The sequence below is a fragment of the Hyperolius riggenbachi genome, chromosome 11 (assembly GCF_040937935.1).
Source record: "Hyperolius riggenbachi isolate aHypRig1 chromosome 11, aHypRig1.pri, whole genome shotgun sequence".
NCBI classification, from domain to species: Eukaryota; Metazoa; Chordata; class Amphibia; order Anura; family Hyperoliidae; genus Hyperolius; species Hyperolius riggenbachi.
This window is the reverse complement of record NC_090656.1, coordinates 115,403,960-115,430,719: the sequence shown is the minus strand read 5'-3', so window position 1 is coordinate 115,430,719 and position 26,760 is coordinate 115,403,960. Positions and strand designations below refer to the sequence as shown.

Sequence of the window (26,760 nt, the reverse complement as noted above, 5' to 3'; positions counted from 1 at the left end):
TTACTTAAATCTGTGAAAAAAAGGAAAGGTATACTGTATGTGTTGCTATAACCTCAATATAATTTTACTTTGCTGTAAAAACTGACATGTAGTGACCAGTTGTCATCATCTCTAGTTATACATGTAATATAACTGACAGGATTCCAGTCTTCAATTACAGTAACTTAGTACTGCTACCCCTGTAAGAGAAATAGTAGTGCAGCTAAAAGACTCAAGTGCTGGAGGCAATTGTGCTTACTGTGTGTAGAACTCGTACTCAGCCACATTCCATGCTTATATCTAACTTGTGAAAAATGTGCTTAATAGGTTAAGTGCATGTACACATTCTAATGGATGATAAAAAAAAGCTGGCTTTGTGTATGTTTTCTAGCTTACAGTCTGGTGGTTTATTCTAAGTCATGTTTTCAAGCTTTTACTAGGCAACAGGAAGTCTGTGACTCAGTGTGCCCTGCTTTTGCCTTCCTCAGTGTATATGAGCATGAATGTTGGTTCCTCACATCTGTCCTGCTTCTAACATTTTTCTGAGCCGATTTTCAATTGAAACAAGCAATATGACTGGATGCTATGATGAGCTACATGTACAGATAGACCACACATGGGGGCCTGTGGTCCAGATTCTAACAAGAAGATCTGTACTAGGCTAATCAGGTCAGTGCCCAGTAATCCTGTCTCTTCAACATTACATCAAAAGTAAAGCTGACAGCTGGTCTATGGGCGCAGAACATAAAAAGACATTTTCAGAGGAAAGAAAAATGACAATGAAATCAGATGATGAGAAATCCTACAATGGTCACATAATGTTTCCACAGGATTGTTTTACTCCATAAGGTTTGCTCACTTGTTCACCTTAATGTGGAAATCAGCACTATACTGACTGGAAAAACATTCCAGAGAAACACATCCATTTCCATATACACTGATCTGTAATGGTGCCCTCAAAAGGGTTCACACAGGGTACTACTTGCATCAGTCCTTACATCAGTCTCTGGGTTCCACATGTTAGCTAGTTCTACATACTGCTCTACATGTACCCTTCACGGAAGCGGGAAAAAAGGGCGCAGGCAGCTAGTGGACAAAAAGGGCGCCGCCATTCACTCTCATAATAAATAACGTTTAATTAGCAGGAAAAAAGGGCGCCGGAGATAAATAACGTTTACAAACGGCGCACAGAGATTTTTAATGATTTATAACTGTGCTTGTGGTGATTTAAGTTTATAAAATGCACCCGTGCCGAATAACTTTTATAAAAATACTAAACATATTTATCTAATTTAACTAATTAAAACATTATTTAAAGTTTTATCCCTTACTGTTTGTAAAACATTATTATTCACAAAATAAAGCGATCAGTACCTAACGTAAATTGCAATATATTTTTTGCAGCCACAATTACTAAAACATTATTATCCACATAATAAAGCGATCAGTAAGGGGGGTCTTAGGTTTAGGCACCACCAGGGGGGTCTTAAGTTTAGGCACCACAAGGGGGGTCTTAGGTTTAGGCACCACCAGGGGGGCCTTAGGTTTAGGCACCACCAGGGGGGTCTTAGGTTTAGGCACCACCAGGGGGGTCTTAGGTTTAGGCACCACCAGGGGGTCTTAGGTTTAGGCACCACCAGGGGGGTCTAGGGGTTAGGGATAGGTACTGGGAGGGTTCTGTGTGAGAGTAGGCTTAGGTATAGTTTTAGTAAAATTTAAGTAATACTTACTAATGTTTTACAACACTTATTACGAACGTAGTTATATTTATATCATCGTTATAAAGAATATTTTCAGATTTTATTATAAGAACAAACCATAAATGAAGGTTATTCACAATAATATACAATTATAACAATTAAACATATATTATCGTTTTTTTAATAAACTTAATTATAAGTTTCACTTTTGAAACAGGGAAGATTAACGTTTTCACAATTGCCAATTTCATAAACATTATTTAATGATTTATAATTTTGTAAAACATTTGTAAACTAAATATAGCACACTATTTTTATAAACACTATTAATGATTAATTATTAATTAGCGTTTACACCCCGCGCCCTTTTTGTCCAGGCGCCCTTTTTGTACGTACGCACCCTTCACACACTCAGGCCTACACCTCACACACAGGAAGAGCTACAGTTACCAGAAACCTGCAGGCAGGATGTACAACAAGACACAGGGCTGGCTGTGTTTCCAACTATTTGGCTCTGTTGTTATATATACAGTTTACAGTCATCTTAAATTGGAAGTTTGAGTATGAATGAAAAATCCAGCTCTTTATAAAAGCAAAATTAATTTGGAGAAAATCCTCCTCCCTAGGATGGATCTCACTGATCCCAGGACCTCTTTACTTTCCAAGTGCCTTCTCTTCTGTTACTGCTGTTTGCTGTCCTGTCATGTCTTTTAAGATGATCTCTACAGCCTTACCTTTCTAGTAGCCGCCACTATTGGTAGGTATGTTATGTCACTGGTCTGCTACCTTCCTGCATTTCCTATTCCAGTGAACAGAAGGAATGGAATCTTTCTGAGGAGTTTTGTGGTTTTTCACCCACATATACAATAGATATCTAGAGTTCTGCTTACAGGAAACCTGTAGGGTAAAAAAGTGTATGGGGGCACAGTGCAGTACATTTTGCACCTGTGCAGTTCACACACTGCTAACTTTCAAAGGGTCCCGGGCAGGGGCATCGGTCTGGAGGAGGACGTGGGAAGTCTCTGGAGGATCTTCGCTACTGAGCTAAGTAATTGAGTTTTCTCTCCCCTAAAGTCACAGGTTTGCTTTAAAGCAAACCTGACGGGGGAAATGCACTTCAAGTTTGATACTTACCTAAGAGACGAAAAGGCTCTGGATAATATAGAGCTTAACCAGTTCCCCTGCCAGACCTGGCTATCCTGCAGAACCTCTACCTCTAATACTTTTAGCCATAGACCCAGGACAAGCATATGGAGATCAGATGTTTCTGACATTATTGTCAGATCTTACAAGATTAGCTGCATGCTTGCTCCTGTTATTCACACACCACTGCAGCTAAATAGAATTGCGGGTACAAATAGTGGTTACAAATGGTGGCGACAAATTGCGACTACACGTAGAAAATAGCAGCTACAAATAGCGGTTACAAATTGTAGCTGCTATTATAGCGGGTGCCAGTTTAATACCGTTCATGCCAATATTTCTGTACAGCCGCTAAAATCAATAGGGGAGATAGCCGCGCTCTTTTAAACTTGCAGTGTTTTCAAATGATCCTTCTGTTAGGCAGGGAGCACACTTTTAAATTTCATGCTTTTTTCCACATGAAAAATCGCATACAATATTAGTCTATGGGCCACACAAAAATCACATTGATGTGCATTTTCCAATGCGATTTTAGGACTGGTTTATACTACAAGTGATTTTGCTGCATTTTCCAATTGCATACAAATTGCAAAGCACAACATTTTAAAATCGCACAGCAAGGTCCTTTTTCCCGCATACTGTATGCAAATTGCATTCAAAACACATGCAATGCTTTCCTATGAGAGATAAAAAATGCATGTGATTTGGTGCATTTTTGTAACAACTGTACGGTGTATTTTTCCTCTTGTTGAAAAATAGCTTATTAGGGACTTCAGACTATGTGCTGTGCTGTCAGGGCTGATTTAGAGTGGGATGTTGTGGAGCTGTGTTAGAAACTCTTAGAACGCAGCTCACTGCACTTCTAATCCTATCGGTCGTTCACAGAGTGACATTAGCGTCGCACTGTAACGTGTAGCATTATGGTAATGCACTGCTGCAGTGTGTTACCTCTAAACGCACACATTACCGGGTACAGGAAAGCTTACTTTTCATTGCCTGTATGCTTTACTGTACCTACTGTATGTGGCGGTAATTTTTTTTTTTTGCGTTGCATTGTAATGCTGCATTGTGACTTTACAAGTCGCAAAGTTCCACTGTGAATAACGCCTTAGCTGTGATGCACGGCACATAGTACACGATACGTATGGTAACATGAAATCCAACTGGCTTTCATGATACCGCTCACAGAATAGCTGTGCGTTCTGACACATTTTATTGTATATCAGCACGCGGTATCCAGTTAGTTTCTATTGTCTTTTCTGCACAGACAAGTGTTCTTCCGGCCTAGAGTTGTTACCTAATTTTGGATGAAAATAGCAAAATTATGACAACCATATATGCTTGTGTTTATTTTTTTATTTGTGTTTTTTCAGGATAGATATATTTGCATCTGTAGCCAAGTGAGTCTGTTCTGCTGTGTTTCATTTTGTCGCTAGATGCTGCTGCCTTTCACATGTTGAATGTTGTAGTCCTATTGCGAAGCAGACTCTGGCTTTGTGTAAGTACAGAATACTGTTTATTCAACTAAAACTTATCTATATGTGAGTCATAGTGACATCTAGTGTTCAAACTGAATAATTTAGAATAGCGAGAATATGAATTTATGAAAGAAAAAATGAAGAGGTTTTCAAACTTATGGGCAGCATGGTGGCTAAGTATTTAATACTTTCACCTCGTAGAGTCGTAGGTTTACATTTTGAATAAAGTTGGACTATAATACCCCTAAAGGAAAAAACAAAAAAAAACAAAAACAGAAGGTAATGATGACCCTGATGTTATCTTACTTATCAGATGTTATCTTACTTATCAGCTGCTGCTTATATGTAGAGATGGCCCGAACCGGGTTCACGAACTTCCGCAAAAGTTCAGTTCGCGCTAACTTTCGCGAACCGCAATAGACTTCAATGGGGAGGTGAACTTTGAAAACTAGAAACACTTATGCTGGCCACAAAAGTGATAGAAAAGATGTTTCAAGGGGTCTAACATCTGAGTTTTTGCATGAATCAGTGGGATAGACGCCAAAAGTCTCGGGGAAAAATCTGGATTTGACACAAAGCAGCTTTTTAAGGGCAGAAATCACATTGAATGCTAAATTGCAGGCCTAAAGTGCTTTAAAACATCTTGCATGTGTATACATCAATCAGGGAGTGTAATTAGAGTACTTCTTCACACTGACACACCAAACTCACTGTGTAATTCACCGCAAACAGCTGTTTGTGTTGTGACGGCCGTGCTGGACTGGTGCGCACCATGGCGAGATTGCTCTTCCTCAGTGAAATCAGGTAATGTCTGATGCGTACGTTAAAAAAAAGGGCGTCGGGAAAAAAGGGCGCAGGGTTTTAAATGATAAGCATGAATAATGTTTTAAAAAAAATTGTGCTATATTTCGTTTAAAAATAATGTTTAATAAAGTTATAAATCATTAAAAAATGTGTATGAAATCGGCAATTGTAAAAACGTTAATCTTCCCTGTTTAAAAACTGAAATGTATAATAACGTTTTATAAAAGACATAAGATTTTTACTAAAACTATACCTAACCCTACTCTCACACAGAACCCTCCCTGTACCTACCCCTAACCCCTAGACCCCCTGGTGGTGCCTAAACCTAAGACCCCAGTGGTGGTGCCTAAACCTAAGACCGGCCTGGTGGTGCCTAAACCTAAGACCCCCCTGGTGGTGCCTAAACCTAAGACCCCCCTGGTGGTGCCTAAACCTAAGACCCCCCTAGTGGTGCCTAAACCTAAGACCCCCCCTGGTGGTGCCTAAATCTAAGACCCCCGTTGTAAAAAAATTATTGTGCTGTTTTTCTTTTAAAAATATTTTTAAAAAAATATTGTACTGTTTTTTGTTTAAAAATATTTTAAAAAAAAATTTTGTACTGTTTTTCGTTTAAAAATAATGTTTAAAAAATTATAAATCATTAAATAATGTGTAATCATGAGAAGCAGTTATAAAACATTAAAACATTAAAAGTCTCCAGGCGCCGCTTGTAAAACGTTATTTTTCTCCGGCGCCCTTTTTTCCTGTTGGGCGCCCATTAAACGATATTTATTATGGGAGTGAATGGCGGCGCCCTTTTTGTCCACTTGCCTCAGGCGCCTGAATTTACTGTTTCCATGTCTGACTGCCTAATCAACTTTGGATGGTTCTTTCTCTACCATTGTTAAAGCTTACATCTATTTTTTTTTAAATTACATTTTCTGCTGGCTGTTCAGTACCTGTAACGAGAATATGTGATGGAGGGCAAGGTTGCCATTGTGAGTGACCACGGGCAATGGCCGGGGAATCAGGGTTCGATTCCGGTCTGAAGTGGGAGCCTGAGAACCGGCTACCACCACCACACATCCAAGTAAGGACCCATTTGCTGTATAAGTAATGTACCTGCCCTGACCGTGCTTTGCAGACCAGGCAGACTGTGGTCTAATGGACCCTTGATCCAACGCTGTGTGCCAGAGATGACACCACTTGCCTTTAACGAGAATCTATTATGGAGGGAAAGTCTGCCATTCATTCAACTGTGTGAAACTTTCGATGGTACTTTCTCAGTAGTATGGTGACCACGGGCAATGGCCAGGTAATCCTGGTTCGATTCTGGTCCGGAGTGGGAGCCTAAGAAGAGGCTACCACCACCACACATCCAAGGAAGGCAGCAGGCACGCTGTGGGCAAAGGAGCAGGAACAGCTACCACACGTCCAAGGAAGGCAGCAGGCATGGCATGCACGTCCTGAGGTAGTGACCAAAAATAACAATACAGGAGGACTTTCGAGACCCTGCTGTATATGAGATGAATCAACTTTAAATTTTTTTTAACGAGAATCTGTTATGGAGGGCAAGTCTGCCATCCATTCAAGTGAAAGGTATGCACTGACTGCCAGGTATAATACAATGTGCAGTCACAGATGCAGTGAAAGGTATGCAGTGACTGCAAACAGCTGTTTGTGTAGTGATGGCCGTGCTGGACTGGTGCGCACCATGACGGGAGTGCAGGTGATGGCGGCTTTCCAGCCCATATGGTCGCCGGGCTGAGGTAGCTGAATGACAGAACAGTGACTGTCCAGCTGATCAAATTTGGTCTGTCCACAATGAAGCAACGACCTTATTATCGAGGGTGTGCCCTCCCCCCCCCACACACACACTCATATATCCGTCGATCATTGCTTCATTGTGATACGCAAGCCCCTTCACCGCGGCAAGGTAATGATTATGAAGGGAATTGGCACATGTACATACCTTTTGTTTGGTTGTTGCAGCTGCAGTGCAGCCAGAAAAATTAGGCAGGCATGTACATGCACCAGAAAAATTAGTATAGCGGCTGCTGTTAGCAGCGGCCTTAATAATGCAGGAATCCACCTGGAGTCCTGGACCCTGTTAGTGGTGGCGGAGAAAGCAGTCAAGCGGCCTGTGGGCAGAGATGTTGTGTGGGGTGCGACTTTGTCTTGGGGCAGGCAGTCACACGGCATGTAGGCAGAGATGCTGTGTGTGGGGACTGACTTAGTCTTCGGGCAGGCCTGAGCATGCTTTGCAGACCAGGCATCCATGGTCAGATGGACCCTTGACCCAACGCTGTGTGCCAGAGATGTCACCACTTTCCTTTCAACATCACGGTACAGTTTAAGTATCGCCTTTTTTGAGAAAAAATTGCGGCCTGGTATCTTCCACTGCGGTGTGTGGCTTTGCTTTTGTGTGCTGCTTTTCCTCAGGTGGTCATTCCATTTCAGTTTGTGCTTTGTAATCATGTGCCTTCGTAAGGTAGTTGTCCCTACGTGGGTCTTGGTCTTTCCATGGCTCAATTTTCGGTGGCAGAGAGTACAGATGGCATTGCTCTCATCCGAGGCAGACACACAAAAAAATGTCCACACCACTGAGCCCTGGGGTGATGGCACTTTGGTGGTGGCGGCTGACTGAGTGTTAAGTGGGGTGCCAGAATCAGAGCAGGAGGAGGAAGATATGTCACGCTTCCGTGCGGAAGCTGAGAAAGATGAGGTGTCTGTGTTAAATAGTCAACTACGTCCTGACAATATTGGGAGTTGATGGCACGTGCCTTCTTCTGAACACTGTACTTTGGTCGAGGGCCGCACTAAATCACAACAGCGCAACCTCAAACAGACCTGCCAGGTGGCCTGCCTCTGCCTTTTGTTTTGTTCATATTGGGGGGGATGAAGTGAAAGGTATGCACTGACTTGACTAATACAATGTGCAGTCACACAGGTGCAGTTAACAGGTATGCACGGAGTGGTATATCACACTGCGTGCACTCACGAAGGTAGGTGGGTGCACTGAACACAACAGTCAGGTATATGCAGTGATGAGTATTACATGTGATTGGTCGTGAACAGGTAGAGTGACTGGTGGTATTAAATATCACACTGCAGGGAGGTGGGTGCATTGTGAACAACAGGTAGGTATATGCAGTGATGGGAATTACAATTTTCACCTGTCACACACACAGGTAGTCACTGAATGTGCTGGGCCTGGTAGTGGCACACACAGTAGGAATTACCAAGGCTGTCTATGCAACACAAGTGTCTGTGGGACACACACACACAAAAAAATAGATCACAAGAACAAGATTATCTCTCAAAAGAGCTGTTGAGTGGTGCTTTTTTAGCAATAAGAATCAGCAAGGAGCAAGCTAAGAAGTCTACAAGAGCCTAACTAAGCTATCCCTATAGGTCTCTACACAGCAGCTCTCCCCTCTCTAATTACTGCAGGCACACGAGTGAGTGAAAAGCCTGACGCTGCCTGCCTTTTATAAGGGGGGGGGGTGGGGCTCCAGGAGGGAGTGTAGCCTGATTGGCTACAATGTGCCTGCTGACTGTGATGTCGAGGGTTAAAGTTGACTCCCATGATGCACTATGGGGGCGAATCGAACTTCTGGAAAAGTTGGCTTTCGCTCGTGATGCAAACCACCGAAGTTTGCCGGGAACCGTTCGTCGGCGAACCGCTCGGGCCATCTCTACTTATATGTGCGTACATGCAAAAAGGGCGTCGGGGAAAAAAGGGCGCCTGGTGTAAACGTTAATCTGAAATATCGTTTATAAAACAATGATATTTTAATATTTCGTTTAGAATAATGTTTTACAAATTCAAATCATTAACCACTTCAGCCTACAGGGTTGAGATATTTTTACATCTGAGCAACTTTCACCTCCCATTAATTTGCCAATAACTTTATCAGTACTCATCACAATGAATTGATCTATATCTTGTTTTTTCCGCCACCAATTAGGCTTTCTGTGGGTGATACATTTTGCTGAGAATTAATTTATTCTAAATTCATTTTAACAGGAATATTAAGAAAGAAATGGAAAAAAATCATTATTGCTCAGCTTTTGGCCATTATAGTTTGAAATTAATACATGCTACCATAATTAAAACCTATGTACTTTATTTACCAATTTCTCCCGCTTATTACACCATTTAAATTATGTCCCTATCACAATGTATGGCGCCGATATTTAATTTGGAAATAAAGGTGCATTTTTTCAATTTGCGTCCATCACTATTTAGGCCCCGTTCACACTTGCGGTTTTGCAAAAACCGCACCGGATGTCCGGACCGCACCGGATCCGGATCGGACCTGAACCGTACGGTTCCTGTCCGGATCCGGTCCGGATCCGGTCCGGTTGCATACGGTTTCCGTGCGGTATGAACACGGTTGCGGTCCGGATCCGGATTCTTAAAGAGATAACAACCTGTATAAATACCTGGGGTTCTGGGAGGTCAGCAGAAGCTCTGGGGTCATTGTTGGAGACAGCTGGACGTGTGGAGACCATCCTTGGATACAGAGACAGCAGTTGGGACCATGGATCCAGTCATTTTTTACGCTTATTACCTGGGAATTCTCTCCTTCCTGTTGTTTACCTACTACTATGTGGGGAGAAGGCGTGCTCCTCGCAGGAGATGGTGGGTGCACCCTCTACTAGCCAGGAGGCAGAGGAAGGGAGAGTTCCAGGCCCTCTACCGGGCCCTCAGACGACACCCACAGAAGTTCTACAGCTACACTCGGATGTCTATTCCCCTGTAAGTGTATAGGCCTAAATACACCAACCCCCACCATTCCTAAACACCCCACCCTCACCCCCACAACACCTCATCCCTGTATACCTAGCTAAACACACCACCTTGACCCCCACACCCCTGTATACCTAGCTATACACTACACCCCCACCCTCCACAACACTCCCAAACCTCTGTAAACACACCTCCCCCATCCTCCACCCAACACCTTGTCCCACAACATACTTTACAGCTTCTTCCTTTACATCTCCTGACAGGTTTGATACCCTTTTGGAGATGGTGAAGGATGACCTTAGGAAGAAGGATACCACGTTCAGGAGAGCAGTCACACCACAAGAACAACTACTCATCACACTGAGGTATGTAAAAACAAATTTTTTTATTGCAAAAACAACCACTTTCCAACATGGAAACATTCTTCCAACATGGAAGACAAAAAATTAACATATCTATGGTATAGCCCGGTCAGTTTTAAGGAACACCAACCACCAACTTTGTGCTGGAAGAGTTGTAGGGCATAGCTGCCCAAGTGTCTTTCGGGGACACCAGGCCCTAAAATTGAAGTGCTTCAAAAACCTAACCACTGGCACATGACCCTCTGAGCCATGGATGAAGGACACAGGGCAGTGAAAAGGCTAGGCCTCTCACCGACCAGTCAAGGTGTCCTTCATCCATGGCTCCAAGGGTCTTGTGCAAGTGGTTAGGAACAAGAACAAAGTGAGGAGCAAGAGGAACCGATGGCAGAGGTGCATGACTACAGGTGCAGTGCAACAGGCACAAGGTTGTGACCCAGGTAGTGTCTTTCGGGGACACCAGGCCCTAAAGTTGAAGTGCTTCAAAAACCTAACCACTGGCACAGGACCCTCTGAGCCATGGATGAAGGACACACGGCAGTGAAAAGGCTAGGCCTCTCACCGACCAGTCAAGGTGTCCTTCATCCATGGCTCCAAGGGTCTTGTGCAAGTGGTTAGGAACAAGAACAAAGTGAGGAGCAAGAGGAACCGATGGCAGAGGTGCATGACTACAGGTGCAGTGCAACAGGCACAAGGTTGTGACCCAGGTAGTGTCTTTCGGGGACACTAGGCCCTAAAGTTGAAGTGCTTCAAAAACCTAACCACTGGCACATGACCCTCTGAGCCATGGATGAAGGACACAGGGCAGTGAAAAGGCTAGGCCTCTCACCGACCAGTCAAGGTGTCCTTCATCCATGGCTCCAAGGGTCTTGTGCAAGTGGTTAGGAACAAGAACAAAGTGAGGAGCAAGAGGAACCGATGGCAGAGGTGCATGACTACAGGTGCAGTGCAACAGGCACAAGGTTGTGACCCAGGTAGTGTCTTTCGGGGACACCAGGCCCTAAAGTTGAAGTGCTTCAAAAACCTAACCACTGGCACATGACCCTCTGAGCCATGGATGAAGGACACAGGGCAGTGAAAAGGCTAGGCCTCTCACCGACCAGTCAAGGTGTCCTTCATCCATGGCTCCAAGGGTCTTGTGCAAGTGGTTAGGAACAAGAACAAAGTGAGGAGCAAGAGGAACCGATGGCAGAGGTGCATGACTACAGGTGCAGTGCAACAGGCACAAGGTTGTGACCCAGGTAGTGTCTTTCGGGGACACTAGGCCCTAAAGTTGAAGTGCTTCAAAAACCTAACCACTGGCACATGACCCTCTGAGCCATGGATGAAGGACACAGGGCAGTGAAAAGGCTAGGCCTCTCACCGACCAGTGAAGGTGTCCTTCACCCATGGCTCCAAGGGTCTTGTGCAAGTGATTAGGATCAACAAAGTAAGGAACAAGAGGAATCAAAGGCGCAGGTGCAGGACTACAGGTGCTGTGCAACAGGCACAAGGTTGTGACCCAGGTAGTGTCTTTCGGGGACACCAGGCCCTAAATTATTAGTGCTTCTAAAACCTAACGACTGGCACAGGACCCTCTGAGCCATGGATGAAGGACACAGGTCAGTGAAAAGGCTAGGCCTCTCACCGACCAGTGAAGGTGTCCTTCACCCATGGCTCCAAGGGTCTTGTGCAAGTGATTAGGATCAACAAAGTAAGGAACAAGAGGAATCAAAGGCACAGGTGCAGGACTACAGGTGCTGTGCAACAGGCACAAGGTTGTGACCCAGGTAGTGTCTTTCGGGGACACCAGGCCCTAAAGTTCAAGTCCAGCAAAACCAAAAGTTAAAAAGCCCTGTGATGGTATCCTTCCTCCGAGGATCGGAGGTATTCAGAGGAGCATGTCCAGGAACAATTTGACTTTTTTTTTCAAATTGTATCGGCACCACTACTAGAAAAGGTGGGAGTTGCTGCCTGGAAATCTGGACTCTCTTGGGTGCTGGTCGTGGATGAGCTGGACCCTGACAGCGGTGGCCCATATTGACTGCCTCTGTAGCCGGTGTACATCTGTGATGATTGCCAGGTGGGCACCGCTGTTGGTTGTGGGGGTCTAAAAATTGGTGGTTGCAATAATGGCGTGTCCATGTGCTGTTTAATCACCTCCAGCAAATTGGAATGGCACGCCATCAGGTTTTGTGAAGGCACCTTTTCTAGATATGGTATTAGAGACATCACAGTGTGAAAACACGGGTGTGCCTGCAATTTCAGTAGTTCCTTGCTTTGTTGATGCATTTGCTGCATCATGTTCTGCAGCTGGCCCACCGACTGATGATGCTGCGCACGCAGTTGGTCGATTTCTCCTCTGTGCATCTCATGCATCATTTTAAGCTCGTCCCTGTAGTGCCCATGTACAGCGTCGAGCTCACATTGCAGTGTAGTGATGTGGGACTTGTACTGCTCCATGATATGGCCCCTGTCCTCATCTTGCAACTGCCGGGTTATGAGAGTTTGGTGGCTCTGAAGAATCCCGAGAAGTCCGGAGACAGCCCCGGACATCTCGGACTCTGTCTCTCTCCTTGTTGGGGGGAGGGTACCTCGACGCCTCACTGGTGTGGTGGTCCTCACTGGTGGTGTGGCAGCATCTTCCCGTCCTCTGGCCTGTGTCGGGGTTGCCCTGCGCGCTGGTTGTGCTGCAGTCTCTCGGTGCTCCTCACTTTGTTCTTGTTCCCCTGGAGCTTCCATAGCGGTCGATTGTGGAGGTTCAGCTTCTTCCACACTCGGTCCTGCAACCTCAACATCCAAGCTCTCTTCTGCCAAGTCATCATCAAAGGACGGAGTTGTGATTAAGGACTCCCTTCTCCTACTCCTCGCCTCGGGGCAATAGGTTACATCGGCGACGTCATCATCCACCAAGCTCTCCTCACTGCTGAACCGTGCCTCCTGGGTCGGTTCCTCTTGCTCCAAATTGTCTTCAGTCCTGTAGATAAAAAAAATATTTATTGGTGTGCCAAACAGCATGTGGCGTCAATTCACAGAGCTAGCAAACACTAGCAATCACTTTATCACCCGTTTCTACCCAACATTTGATAAAGCTTGTGAGAAAAGTTCGCTAGCCATGGGAATTGAGGCCATAGCAATACATGGCCGAAGTCATGGTAAATGAGCTCTCAGTTCCTGCCCACAGTAGTGGTACTTACAGTCTAGGTTCCAGGCTTGCATTGATGAAAGACAATTGCTTGGCAAATTGGTAGTCTTTTTGTCGCCTTCCCCCGCCACTGCCACTTCGTTCGGCAAGTTTTTTCTTCCGTAGCCATTTCACATATGCATCCCGTATATTCCGCCACCTTGTCTTGTACCTTTCTCCTGTAACGACATGAAAATTTGATTTCGATTATTTCTCTTGTAGGTACATCGCAACTGGACAAACATATACATCGCTACATGTCACATTTCGTATTGGGAAGAGCACGGTGGCAGGCATCGTCGTGAGGACTTCGAGGATCCTTTGGACGCGACTGAGGGCCAGATACATGCCTGTGCCGGACACCACAAAATGGGAGGAGATCGCCCAGGGCTTCTGGACCGAGTGCAAGTTTCCTAATTGTGTTGGCGCACTGGATGGGAAACACATCCGGATTCAGAAACCCGTGGGGAGTGGCAGCCATTATTTCAACTATAAAAAATACTTCAGCATTGTTCTAATGGCAGTGGCAGATGCGGACTACAAGTTTGTGTACGTGGACGTGGGGTCGTACGGTAGTTCCAATGACTCTGGAATTTTCCAGCGTACGACCCTTTGCCGGCTGATGGAGGAAGGCAGACTGCGTCTCCCCCGTGACAGACCCTGGCCTGGGACAAGGGCACCGGCCTACCCCTATGTGTTTGTGGTAGACGAGGCCTTCGCCCTGTCCGACCATGTAATGCGTCCGTACCCAGACAGGGGACTTGATGCCAGCCAGCTACACTTCAATGCTCGGTTGAGCCGTGCAAGGAGAATGGTGGAGTGCACATTTGGGATCCTGGTGTCAAAGTGGAGGGTGTTCCACACGCCCATGCTGCTGAAACCGGGCAACGCAGTTGTCGTGGTGAAGGCAGCATGCATCCTCCACAACTTTGTGCGGCAGGAGGAAAGAGAGACTCCGGAACCCCCGAATGTGCTTCCACTAATGCCCCTGCGGAGGTATGCAACCAGGCCAAGGGTAGTGTCACTGCGGAACAGGGACCAACTGAGACTTTATTTTACCACACCACCTGGACGAGGGTGAATGTTTGGTTTTTAATATGTTTTGTTGAAATGTGTTTATTTTGGAGTTTCAAGTTTGAGTGAATTTAAATGTATTAATTTTTTACAATAAATTGATGTATAATAATTGGTCATTGTGTATGTTATATGTGCACAGGTGGGGTACATCGCAGGTGGGTGGGATACATCACAGGTGGGTGGGATACAGCACAGGTGGGTGGGATACAGCACAGGTGGGTGGGATACAGCACAGGTGGGTGGGATACAGCACAGGTGGGGTACAGGTGGGTGGGATACATCACAGGTGGGATACATCACAGGTGGGGTAGAGGTGGGTGGGATACAGCACAGGTGGGTGGGATACATCACAGGTGGGTGGGATACATCACAGGTGGGTGGGATACAGCACAGGTGGGTGGGATACAGCACAGGTGGGTGGGATACATCACAGGTGGGATACATCACAGGTGGGATACATCACAGGTGGGATACATCACAGGTGGGGTACTGGTGGGTGGGATACATCACAGGTGGGATACATCACAGGTGGGATACATCACAGGTGGGGTACAGGTGGGTGTGATACATCACAGGTGGGTGGGATACAGCACAGGTGGGGTAGAGGTGGGTGGGATACATCACAGGTGGGGTACAGGTGGGTGGGATACATCACAGGTGGGGTAGAGGTGGGTGGGATACATCACAGGTGGGGTACTGGTGGGTGGGATACATCACAGGTGGGGTACTGGTGGGTGGGATACATCACAGGTGGGGTACTGGTGGGTGGGATACATCACAGGTGGGGTACTGGTGGGTGGGATACATCACAGGTGGGGTAGAGGTGGGTGGGATACATCACAGGTGGGGTAGAGGTGGGTGGGATACATCACAGGTGGGGTACAGGTGGGTGTGATACAGCACAGGTGGGGTACAGGTGGGTGGGATACATCACAGGTGGGATACATCACAGGTGGGGTAGAGGTGGGTGGGATACAGCACAGGTGGGTGGGATACATCACAGGTGGGTGGGATACAGCACAGGTGGGTGGGATACAGCACAGGTGGGTGGGATACAGCACAGGTGGGGTACAGGTGGGTGGGATACATCACAGGTGGGTGGGATACAGCACAGGTGGGGTACAGGTGGGTGGGGAACAGGTGGGTGGGCAACACGTGGGTGACACAAATCCATAGCAAAAGTTGAATACATCACAAGCTTAAACCACAAGCCCCCCCAAAAAAACTTCTAGTCAACATACCCTCTGTGCCTTGCTGTCTCTTGCTCAAGTTCTCAAAGTCCTCCACATACAGCTTGGCAATTTTTTTCCACAGGCCTCTGCATTTTTTGATGTTGCTGTGGTCCGCATCCCCCTTGTCCCACAGGGCTGGTACCTGCTGCACCTGTAGGATGAGGTCTTCTGATGTGTAGGGCCTCACCCCCTCGCTATCAGACAGATCCTGCTCCATATTGCTGCCAAAGAGCTCCAGCATGAAGTCACTGCTGCTCCACTCTGTGAACGCTGGTGCCATGTGGTCCCCATCCAAAATGGCCACCATACCATAGAGTCTGCATAGGAAGTGTGGTACAACATCCGGTTTTTATAGCCAGTGTGTTGTGCGCTCTCCGGTTCTCATTGGTTTCCATTGGCCGGATGCAACATTCCGGCTCCGGTCCGGATACGTCAGCCAGACCAGCCGGACCAAAAAATAGCGCATGTTGGAACGGACGCCGGAGTCCGGATCCGGTCCGGCTCCGGTCCGGACGAAACGGACGCATGTGAACGGTCGCATAGACTTTCATTGCTATGCCGTGCGTCCGTTTCGTCCGGTCCGCATGCGGTCCGGCTCCGGCACGGCTCCGGCACGGCGATTCCGGATAGCAGCCGCTAATGTGAACCGGGCCTTAGAAGCCCATAATTTAATAAATCATATTGATGTACTCCTTTGACATGAATATTTAAAACGTTCAGACCCTTAAGTAACTATTTATGTTTTTTTTTTTTTTTATTGTAATTTTTTATTTTATTTTGTATTAAAACTTGTATGTGGGTATTTTTGGTGTGGGAGGTAAACAGGGGATTTTAAATGTGTAAAAATGTATTTCTTTAATAATATGTGGTTTGGGGTGTAGTTTTACTATTTGGCCACAAGATGGCCACAGTCAAAAAGTCCTGGGAGTGATCGATCTTGCTCCCAGGAAGAAGAAATAAGACCAGAGCTTAGAAAAGCTGCAGCGTCTGAAAAGACGCTGTTGGGCTTTTCTCCGGGGGGGTCCGATCAATGAAAGGGATCTATAAACCCTTTTATTGATGGCTGGGCTAACGGCCGGCGGTGGGAGCACGCACGGGGGCTGCGGGAGCGTGCGCGACCCGCGGGAGTGCGCACAGCCTAACTGGACGGAAATTTTCGTCCAGTTAGGGTGAGATGGTTAAATAATGTCTATGAAATGTTGTATTGGTAAAACGCTATTCTCTGTAATTATAGACAGAAATTTACAATAACGTTTGTATATTCACAATGATGATTATAATTATTATGATTTAAAACGGATTTTACATAAACAATGTTTAAATACTGTTTATTTTTAATTTTTTTATGATTTAACCAGATCAGGATCCAAAAACATATCTTTACTTTTTCAATACTATAAAGTTTCTAAACGATATTTTGTTACAATTTTTATTATAAAATTGATAAACCTTTAAAAAGTCATTTAGTACAGATTAAAACTTAACCACTTAAAGGACTTACGAGGTCAGTTAAAAAAAAAAAAAGTTAGATACCTGCATCCGTTTGTAAGGCGCAGAGGACGCCGTCCGCGCCCTCCGTGCCGTTTCGCCGGGTCCCCGCAGCTCAGTAGCCCCCCGAACCACCCCCGACCCGGGGGGGCTCTCCAGCCTGCAGAAAGATGGCCGCGGAGCTGGCTGCGGCTGCGCAGTCCGCATAGCCGCGAGTGCGGCTGCGCAGCTCTAGGGCCAACCCCCCGATCCAGGTAACAGGCTATTTCCTGTAGCGTGGATCAGGGGGTTGGCCTTAGAGCTGTGCAGCTGCACTCGCGGCTATGCGGACAGCTCTGGCGGCCATCTTTCTGCAGGCTGGAGAGCCTGACCCGGGCAGTGCGGTCGGGGACGGTTCGGGGGGCTACTGAGCGTCGGGGACCCGATGAAACAGCACGGAAGGCACGTAACTGGCCTCGTAAGTCCTTTAAGGACCAGGCCTGATTTGCCTGATCTATGCAGCGTGGGCTCTCCAGCCCACAGCATAGATCAGGTTTGCAGCATGGCTGCCTGTGATTTCTTCTGATCCTCAAAGCCCCCCTCCGCAGCGATTTCCACCCTCTCTGCCCATACCTGCTTCTCCCGCAGGCTATGGGCTGCGCAGGACGGATATCCGTCCTGTGCCGGATAGGATAGGCTTCAGCCTATCAGGCGGCAGCGATCCACGGCCAATCAGAGGCCGGGGATCGCCGATCTCCTTTACGGCGCTGCTGCGCAACAGCGGTGTATTATGTAAACAGCGGGGATTTCTTCCCCGCGTGTTTACATTACGCGTGCGAGCCGCGATCGGCGGCTCGCAGTCTGTTCACGGAGACACCCTCCGTGAACTGACATGGAAAGTTTCCATGTAATACCACTTACGACCTGCCTAACCCTAAAGGCTCGTACACACGCCGTACTACAGGGAACGACGGGTCCGTCAGACCCTCCCGCGTGCGTTTCAGCGACAGTACAGCGTTTGTACAGTCTGTCTGCAGACTGATAAGGCTGTTTATGAACGATCCGCTCAGTGGATCGTTCAGAAACAGCCTTATCAGTCTGCCTGACAGACTGCACACACGCTGCACTGTTGCTGGAACGCCCGCCCAGCGGGAGGGTCTGACGGACCCGTCGTTCCCTGTAGTACGGCGTGTGTACGAGCCTTTAGGGTTAGGCACCACCATGGGGTGGTTTACGGGTTAGGTAGAGGGAAGGTTCTGTATGAGAGTGGGGTTAGGTTTAGTTGTAAAATATTGGTAATATTTACTCATGTTTTACTATAATTATAACAAATGTACTTACAGTATATATTTTTTTCATTGTCATAAACGATATTTTCAGATTTATTGCATGAAGAAATGATAAAATAAGGTTATAGACAATACTATACAGTTATTATGATTATACATATATGATTGTTTCCAGGGCTATAAAAGATATTTTCAGATTTTTATTATAAGAAACAACGATAAAATAAAGTTAAAGACAATATTATACAATTATTACAATTATACATATATTATCGTTTCCAGTGTTATAAACAATATTTTCAGATTTTTTTTATTACAAGGAGAAACGATAAAATAAGGTTATAGATAATATCATTAAATTCCGTTTACACCATTGCGCCCCTTTTTCCAGGCACCCCTTTTTGTAGTACGCTGTCTTACAGTGTACCTGAGATTAAAAAAAAAGGTATATATATATATATATATATACATATATATATATATATATATATATATATATATATATATCATCGTTCCCTCGCTGTCCTCCCGGGCCATCTGGATCGTCCGCTAGGCAGGTCGGTAATTCATCAAGCCAGGTCCAGTTGGCACAGACGCAGTCCAGCTGTGACACGTATGTGAAGTTTCCATGACCGCAGGGCCGGATTTACCATTTGGCGCTGTAGGCCTGATGATGGAAAAACGGCTCACTTTTTTCCCCAAGTGCCCCTCTCCCTCCCTCTAGATGCAGAGTCCCGAGTGGCGTGTAAATGAGAGGTTACTCACCCACTGACAATATCTCCCTTCAGTAAGGGGCATGTCTTGCTACCTAATACTTGGGGGCATCTCTAGCTACTTAATATTAAGGATACGTCTGGCTACCCAATACTAAGGGGCACCTATGACGGTCAAGGGAACTAAGGGAGAAGTGACAGCTGGGACAGCTAGCACATGCGGTGCAGTTTGGTGGTGGTGTAGGCTCCTAGAGGGCAAAGTCTACGGTGCCCGGACATCTGTGCCTATAGGTTCCTTTGAGGTAAATCCGGGCCTACCTGACTAAATTATCGGGCCGCCTACTGGAGGCTCCAGGTGGCCTGGGAGGACGGCGAGGGACTGATGAGCCTGAAAGGAGCTGGAGGAAGCCTCTGGTATATATATTTTTTTTTTTGGTCTCAGGTTTCCTTTAACCACTTAACAGCCACTCCACGTCCATTGGCATGGTCCTTGGAGCGGAGCTTGCAGAGGATCGCTCCGCTCTGCCTTCAGTCTCCCAGCGGCGATCACCGCTAGGAGATTGTTAGATGGCGAAACTACGCCATCTATTTACTCCGGAAAATCGCTGTGATCTAAGGCAGCGCTGTACAGGGGACAGCTGTGTCACTCGGCTGTCCCTCCAGAGGCACAAAAGCAATCCGCTGTGATAAGCTGATTGCGCTGATAGGTTGATGTGGGAAGCAGAGGCGTAGCTAGGGTTTTCAGCACGTGGTCGTGTGGCACGTGAAGCGGGCATGGTCATGCAGATTGTGCGTGCAGTCATGGGTGGAGCCAAATGTACATCGTCCATCTGCACAACAGCAGGCTCCATATACAGTACAATCCCTTTGTAGTGAATTTCAAGGGACGGGGCCAAGTAGTTTACTATCTCAGAAGTTTAATGTATTGGGCATACATTGTAAATTTTTGGGACCCAGGGACTGAGATCACTATATGAGGATAGGTCATACATTGTATAGTCATCCAGGTACATAATCGGGACCTGAGGACTGAGTTTAGTACTGTACAGTGGTGTGAAAAACTATTTGCCCCTTCCTGATTTCTTATTCTTTTGCATGTTTGTCACACTTAAATGTTTCTGCTCATCAAAAACCGTTAACTATTAGCAAATGACCAGCAAAATACCAGCAAATGACATATACGGAAGAAGGAGCCCGACACTCGGCCCAGTGTCGCGAGGGAGCCGCCGGCCAGTCATATATGGAGAGGCATTGGGAGAAGAGCCAGGAGGCCGCCGTGGGACGCCCCGACCTACACTGGGCTGCAGAAAGCCCCAGGTGAGTACTATTTTATTATTTAATTTGAGCAAGGAGTCCCTTTAAAGGGAAACTGAAGCGAGGGGTATATAGAGGCGGTAACAGTAAAAAAAGGGCGCAGGAGGCTAGTGGACAAATCGGGCGCCGCCATTCACTCCTATAATAATTATCGTTTAATGGGCGCCGAACAGGAAAAAAGGGCGCCCGAGAATAATAACGTTTTCCAACGGCGCCCGAAGATTTTTCATGTTTTATAACTGCTTGTGATGATTTACGTTTCCTATTTCAATAAAACATTATTTTAAATGTTATCCCTTACTGTTTGTAAAACATTATTATTCACAAAACAAAGCGATCAGTACGTAATGTAAATTGTAATATATTTTATCCCTTACTGTTTTTAAAACATTATTCTACACACAATACAGTGAGCACTAAGGAGGGTCTTAGGTTTAGGCACAAACAGGGTGGTCTTAGGTTTAGGCACCAACAGGGGGGTCTTAGGTTTAGGCACCAACAGGGGGGTCTTAGGTTTAGGCACCAACAGGGGGTCTTAGGTTTAGGCACCAACAGGGGGGTCTTAGGTTTAGGCACCAACAGGGGGTCTTAGGTTTAGGCACCAACAGGGGGGTCTTAGGTTTAGGCACCAACAGGGGGGTCTTAGGTTTAGGCACCAACAGGGGGGTCTTAGATTTAGGCACTAACAGGGGGGTCTAGGGGTTAGGGGTAGGTACAGGGAGGGTTACTTAGGCACCAACAGGGGGGGTCTTAGGTTTAGGCATCAACTAGGTCTAGGGGTTAGGGGTAGGTACAGGGAGGGTTACTTAGTAATTTTTTTTTTAAACGTTATTATACGTTTCACTATTTAAACGGAAGATTAACGTTTTTACAATTGCCGATTTAATGCACATTATTTAATGATTTATAACTTTATAAAACATTAATTTTAAACGAAATACAGTACAATACATTTTTAAACGTTATCCATGCTTATCGTTTAAAACCCCGCGCCCTTTTTTCCCAGCGCCCCTTTTTAACGTACGCAACCCTGCCATATTTATTTTCTATTAAGCCATACCAGTTGCCTGGCTGTCCAGCTGACCCTCTGCCTCTAATACTTTCAGCCATAGCCCCTGAACAAGCATGCAGCAGATCAGGCGTTTCTGACATTATTGTCAGATCTGACAAGATTAGCTGCATGCTTGTTTCTGGTGTGATTCAGATGCTAGTGTAGCCAAATAGATCAGCAAGGCTGCCAGGCAACTGGTATTGTTTAAGGGGAAATAAATATGGCAGCCTCCATATACTTCTTGCTTCAAGTTCCCCTTAAGCAGGATATATATAAGGGCAGCACAGTGGTGTAGTGGTCAGCACTCTTGCCTTGCAGTGCTGGATCCCCGGTTTGAATTCCAGCCAGGTCAACATCTGCAAGGAGTTTGTATGTTCTCCCCGAGTCTGCGTGGGTTTCCTTGGGTCACTCTCTTTTCCTCCCACATCCAAAAAAACATACAGATAAGTTAATTGGCTTCCCCCTTAAATTGGTCCTACACTATGATACATACACTACACGATACATACAGTACATACATTGACTATGGTAGGGATTAGATTGTGAGCTCCTCTGAGGGACAGTTAGGCGACAGTATACTCTGTACAGTGATGCTTAAGATGTCAGACGCGTGTGTGTGCGCACACACACACACAGCAATTAGATTGCATATAAAGGTACACAAGGACAATGTTTACACTATAAGTCACACATAATTAATCAATTAACTGCCCTGATAATGCCTATGGGGAGTCCTCTCACCGGTCACAGGGTCAGGAAGATAAGTGTCCAGTGTGCTAATGCTGGCATCCCAGGAGAGGTGTGCAGAGCCTGTCTCACAGCAGGCTTGTCAGTGTGGCTGCAGGAGGAGAGGAGAACTGACAGCCCTTCAGTTTAGCAGCAGCTCCAGCCTCACCCATCCTTGTCAAGCTGTGTCCTTGCTGCTCTTTCAAATGCTGCTGCCGCTCTTTTACTACTTCCTCCCCTCACCAGCGTAACCCAATCATCACGCAGCACAACAGAGGGGAGGTGCTTGAAAGAGGAAGCAGCGTGTAGCTGTTGTCAGGATCAGGCTGTTCCTATTGAGGATCGGGTATTAGTTGATTCTCCAGGAGAGACAGCAGCGGCTGATGAGCACCCTCACGTCTCAGCACTCGGGGGCATTTTTACCATTTCCCCCCCCCCCCTTCCCATAGCTACACATCTAGGGGGGGATAAAAATTAAAAAAAGACTTAATTAATTTAAAAATAAATAAGAAAAATATTTGTTAAAAAAATAAACATCTGGGGAGCGATCAGACCCCACCAACAGAAAGCTCTGTTGGCGGGGAGAAAAGGGGGGGGGGGGGGGGTCAATGAGTTGTGTGGCCCTGCAATGAAGCTTTAAAGCTGCAGTGGCTTATTTGTTGAAAAATGGTCTGGTCTTTAGGGGGAAAAAATACATATATCCAGGCACATCGCCTCTAGTTAGGACATTAAATAAATTATTAAGGAAAGGGAGGTGCTGAAGGTGGTGTGGTCAGAAAATTAGCAAAAATCAGTAACCCTTTGCACTCTCGCATGCAAATGTTCAAACAAATGCATTCACAGATTTACTCATCCAGGCACAACTGTTATCCCTACAGCTAAGTTAAAAGCCGGGGTTTTAGTTCACAGAAGAATGCATTCTTATGCTTAGTCACCTATACTGCGCAGAAGTACCCAGGTAAACATAGGTGTCCTAACTCTGGCCCTGTAACATGCATAGTGCAGACATGCAAACACATTCATTGCATCAAACCTATCAATGGATTAGGAGCACACATCCTGTTGTCCTCTCCTGGGACAGACAGTGCATCTTACCAATCGCACAAGGGAGCTAACGTTATGTGTCCATGTGCACAATGTACATACACCAGCATAAGCTGTGTGCATGCTGACAAACACATACAGGGGAAGGAGGGAGTGCACTGAATTGGACCCTAGCCACAGGGGTCAGTAACAAGAAAAAAATACATATATCCAGGTACATCGCCTCTAGTTAGGACATTAAATAAATTATTAAGGAAACGGAGGTGCTGAAGTGGGTGTGGCTAGAAAACAGCAAAAATCTATTAACCCTTCGCACTCTCGCATGCAAATGTTCAAACAAATGCATTCACAGATTCACTCATCCAGGCACAACTGTTATCCCTACAGCTAAGTTAAAAGCCGGGGTTTTAGTTCACAGAAGAATGCATTCTTCTAACTCTGGCCCTGTAACATGCATAGTGTCTGCACTATGCATGTTACAGGGCCAGAGTTAGGACACCTATGTTTACCTGGGTACTTCTGCGCAGTATAGGTGACTAAGCATAAGAATGCATTCTTCAACAATTGAAAACGAGATGGGGACAACACAGGAGGAATATTAGCAAGGGTTTTCTCAAACATGGACTATCCAGGCACTGTAAGGAGGCACATAATCAAGAACATGTCGGAATCAAGATTTGTCCCAATGAACATATACCAACCCACATACAGGACAGGAAGAATAAATTAAAAACAAGAGAAATGTATTGGGTATTTAAACTTAGGACCCTCCAACCTGAGGGGCTCAACATTTGTTTGGAGCATAATCTATGAGAGGAGGTGAAGAGCATACGTTCACTCATCATTAGCTATGTTCACTCTCCCACCTTTCCAACCCCCCCCCCCTCTCCCCCTCCTCATTCCACTGCCCCTCTCCCTATTTTTCTCCCATCCATCCTTTCACCTCCCCTCGCCCCCCCCTCCCTAATAAACCCCCCCACCCCTTTCCTCCTTTCCCCCCCCTTCCCTCCCGTTCCCCTGCCCCATATCCTCTGCCCTGGTTAACTATCCCCCCAACCAGGACCATAAGGTCTATCCTCTTGATCTCAAATCCATACCATAGTCAGCCTTCAGGTAGGCCGACTCAAATACATATACCTAGTTCATATAATTATATTACTCCTACCCAGTTAATAAAAAGCCTCATCATAGACTTAGATCCATCACAATCTCTAATCCTCCCCAAGTGACATACTGGTGTTTAAAGATTGTAATGTTCATGAATTATCTTATGTATGTTATGCTGTTATATCTAATAATATTTGAACGGTATCTAAGTTTACATTATAACCCGCAACCTTCTCGAGGCAAGAATATTTAGATTCAAATTGAATAATGAAGGTTTGCACACCTAATTCATTCATAAAACAAATAGTACAAAAAAGTGGGTGCTGAGTCTGGAAACCGGACTGCATAGACAGCCCTACATAAACATATAAAAAGTAATGACTCGCACACCAGCCACAATGAGTTGCATAAAGATATGTATTAAAGTTGATACACAAAGCCCCAGAGGGCAGATAAGCTCATATACATCAAATAAACATCAAAAACAGCAGTATACAAAATGACATACAGTGGGGTGGAACAACAAAATTCCCCTGGGAACAGACAACCTCCTTAGGCAGCGTAATGCTCAAGATAGTTAGCAGTGAACAAGTAAGCTTTGTATAGACCTAAACATAAACACGGCAAAGTAATGTCCCATGGGGATTAGTAATACCCTGACAGCGCCGTTTCGGGATGTCCCTTCGTCAGAGGGTATCAGTCAGAGGCTCCTTAGGCTGCTGCAAAGTAGTCCAGTGTACAAACAAATTTTATACCTGTAAAGATGAGGCACGCCCGCTATGGACACCCGGGCCGGCCCGACAGGCGTCAATGACGTCACGTGGCGGAAGCCGCGAACGTCATGACGTCACTTCCGGATCCTCCGATACCCGCCGAGCGCCGCCAACCACGATGGGGCGGCTGTTGCCAGCTCCATCATGGCTGCCGCACATGCGTGGGCGGGGATGGAGGTCAGGGACCAAGAATATTTAGATTCCTCTTGGTTTTATTCAGCCATTAGAAATCTGATCTACAATATACTAAATACACTCTACAACTAAATAATTGCCTGTGTCATATCTATCTCCACCACAAGATGGCAATATGGCACATATAGTTACGCAAGACCCTTTACTTTTGTTTTTTCACACTATACATAAGTAGATGGTCCCCCTTCTTCCCCTCCCCGATATCCCTCCCTCTGATTACAGCATTACCACCCGGGTCTCTCCTTATAGTGAGGCCATACGTATTTGATAACAGTTCCCTTTCGTTTGCCCATAGCCAACATGGCCGGTCCGCCTCCGGGGCGAAGGCACCTGACCTATGACGTTCGCATTATATGCAAGCGTCTCCCGCATGCGCACTAGCTACCTCTCGCCGTATGCCGTACTCGACCTTCCGGTCACATCCCATCGGCCAGCCACGCACACGCCCCGGGATCCTCCCCAACATTACGTCATTTGACACACACCCACGTGATTCCCCTAACGGCGGAAATGCGCCAGTCACCTTATACTATAACTAGGAGAGCACACCAGACTACCAGTCTGGCGCCCAAGCTCTGCATACCAATATCCAAGGTAAGAGATTACTTTTATACCTCAACACCACCTGGTTTTTTTTCTAACTTTGGTTACCATAGTCCACACGGCCTCCGTAATGTGAGAGATTGCAACTCATACCAGGATAGCCTTTCAAACCTATCCCTTAAGGATGTATTTACATACTGCCCCAATATATATATATATTTTTTTTTCATAAAGCACTCACTTTGTCTGTCACCAATCAGCGTGACAGGACCTCCTTTACCCTACCACCTGTCTGTTCCATTACACCTCACCCCAGGCAGGATCCCACCTCTCATTTACTCGCATGGTACATATAGCTGGCGAGTCGCGACCTCAATATGGCTTACCCTCTTTTACTCTAATCACTACTATGGAGCATTTTTATGAGTCCTGACACTCAAGTAGTGCAGGTTTTAACGAGAAAACTAGCTTTATAAGCATAGAGACATATATATATATATTTATTCAGCTTTTATCCTGTGCATGAAAATGTATATGTTTGTTTTTCTTTTTAATGTTTTATTGATGTTTTATTGATGTGCTAATTTTGCAATATAAGGCAGACTTGTTTTTACTAAAAAATGTTGCTATTTATGTCTGCATATACATGTATACGCCCACAAAATTTCCTCTGAATATCTATCTGTCTCATTCTATTGTTATGTGTATTATCACTGTTACCCTTATACTTGGTATGTTGAGTGTTTCGTTTTTTCTTTAAAGCACTCTATTTTGACCTGAGGAAGCGGTTTGTACGGCGAAACGCGTTGTCCGAAGTGCTATGCTTTAATAAAATTACCTGATCCACTTATTGAGTGAAGTCTTCTCT

The 26,760-nt window shown here is 45.7% G+C and overlaps 1 long non-coding RNA gene across 1 annotated transcript; it reads left to right on the top strand.

Annotated features, from left to right (window-relative positions):
• Nucleotides 1-566: 566 nt before the first annotated feature.
• On the top strand, nt 567-26,760 carry LOC137538609 (uncharacterized). Its single transcript, XR_011024848.1, has 3 exons — nt 567-648; nt 4,196-4,320; nt 26,655-26,760. It is a non-coding gene; the product is annotated as an uncharacterized lncRNA (long non-coding RNA).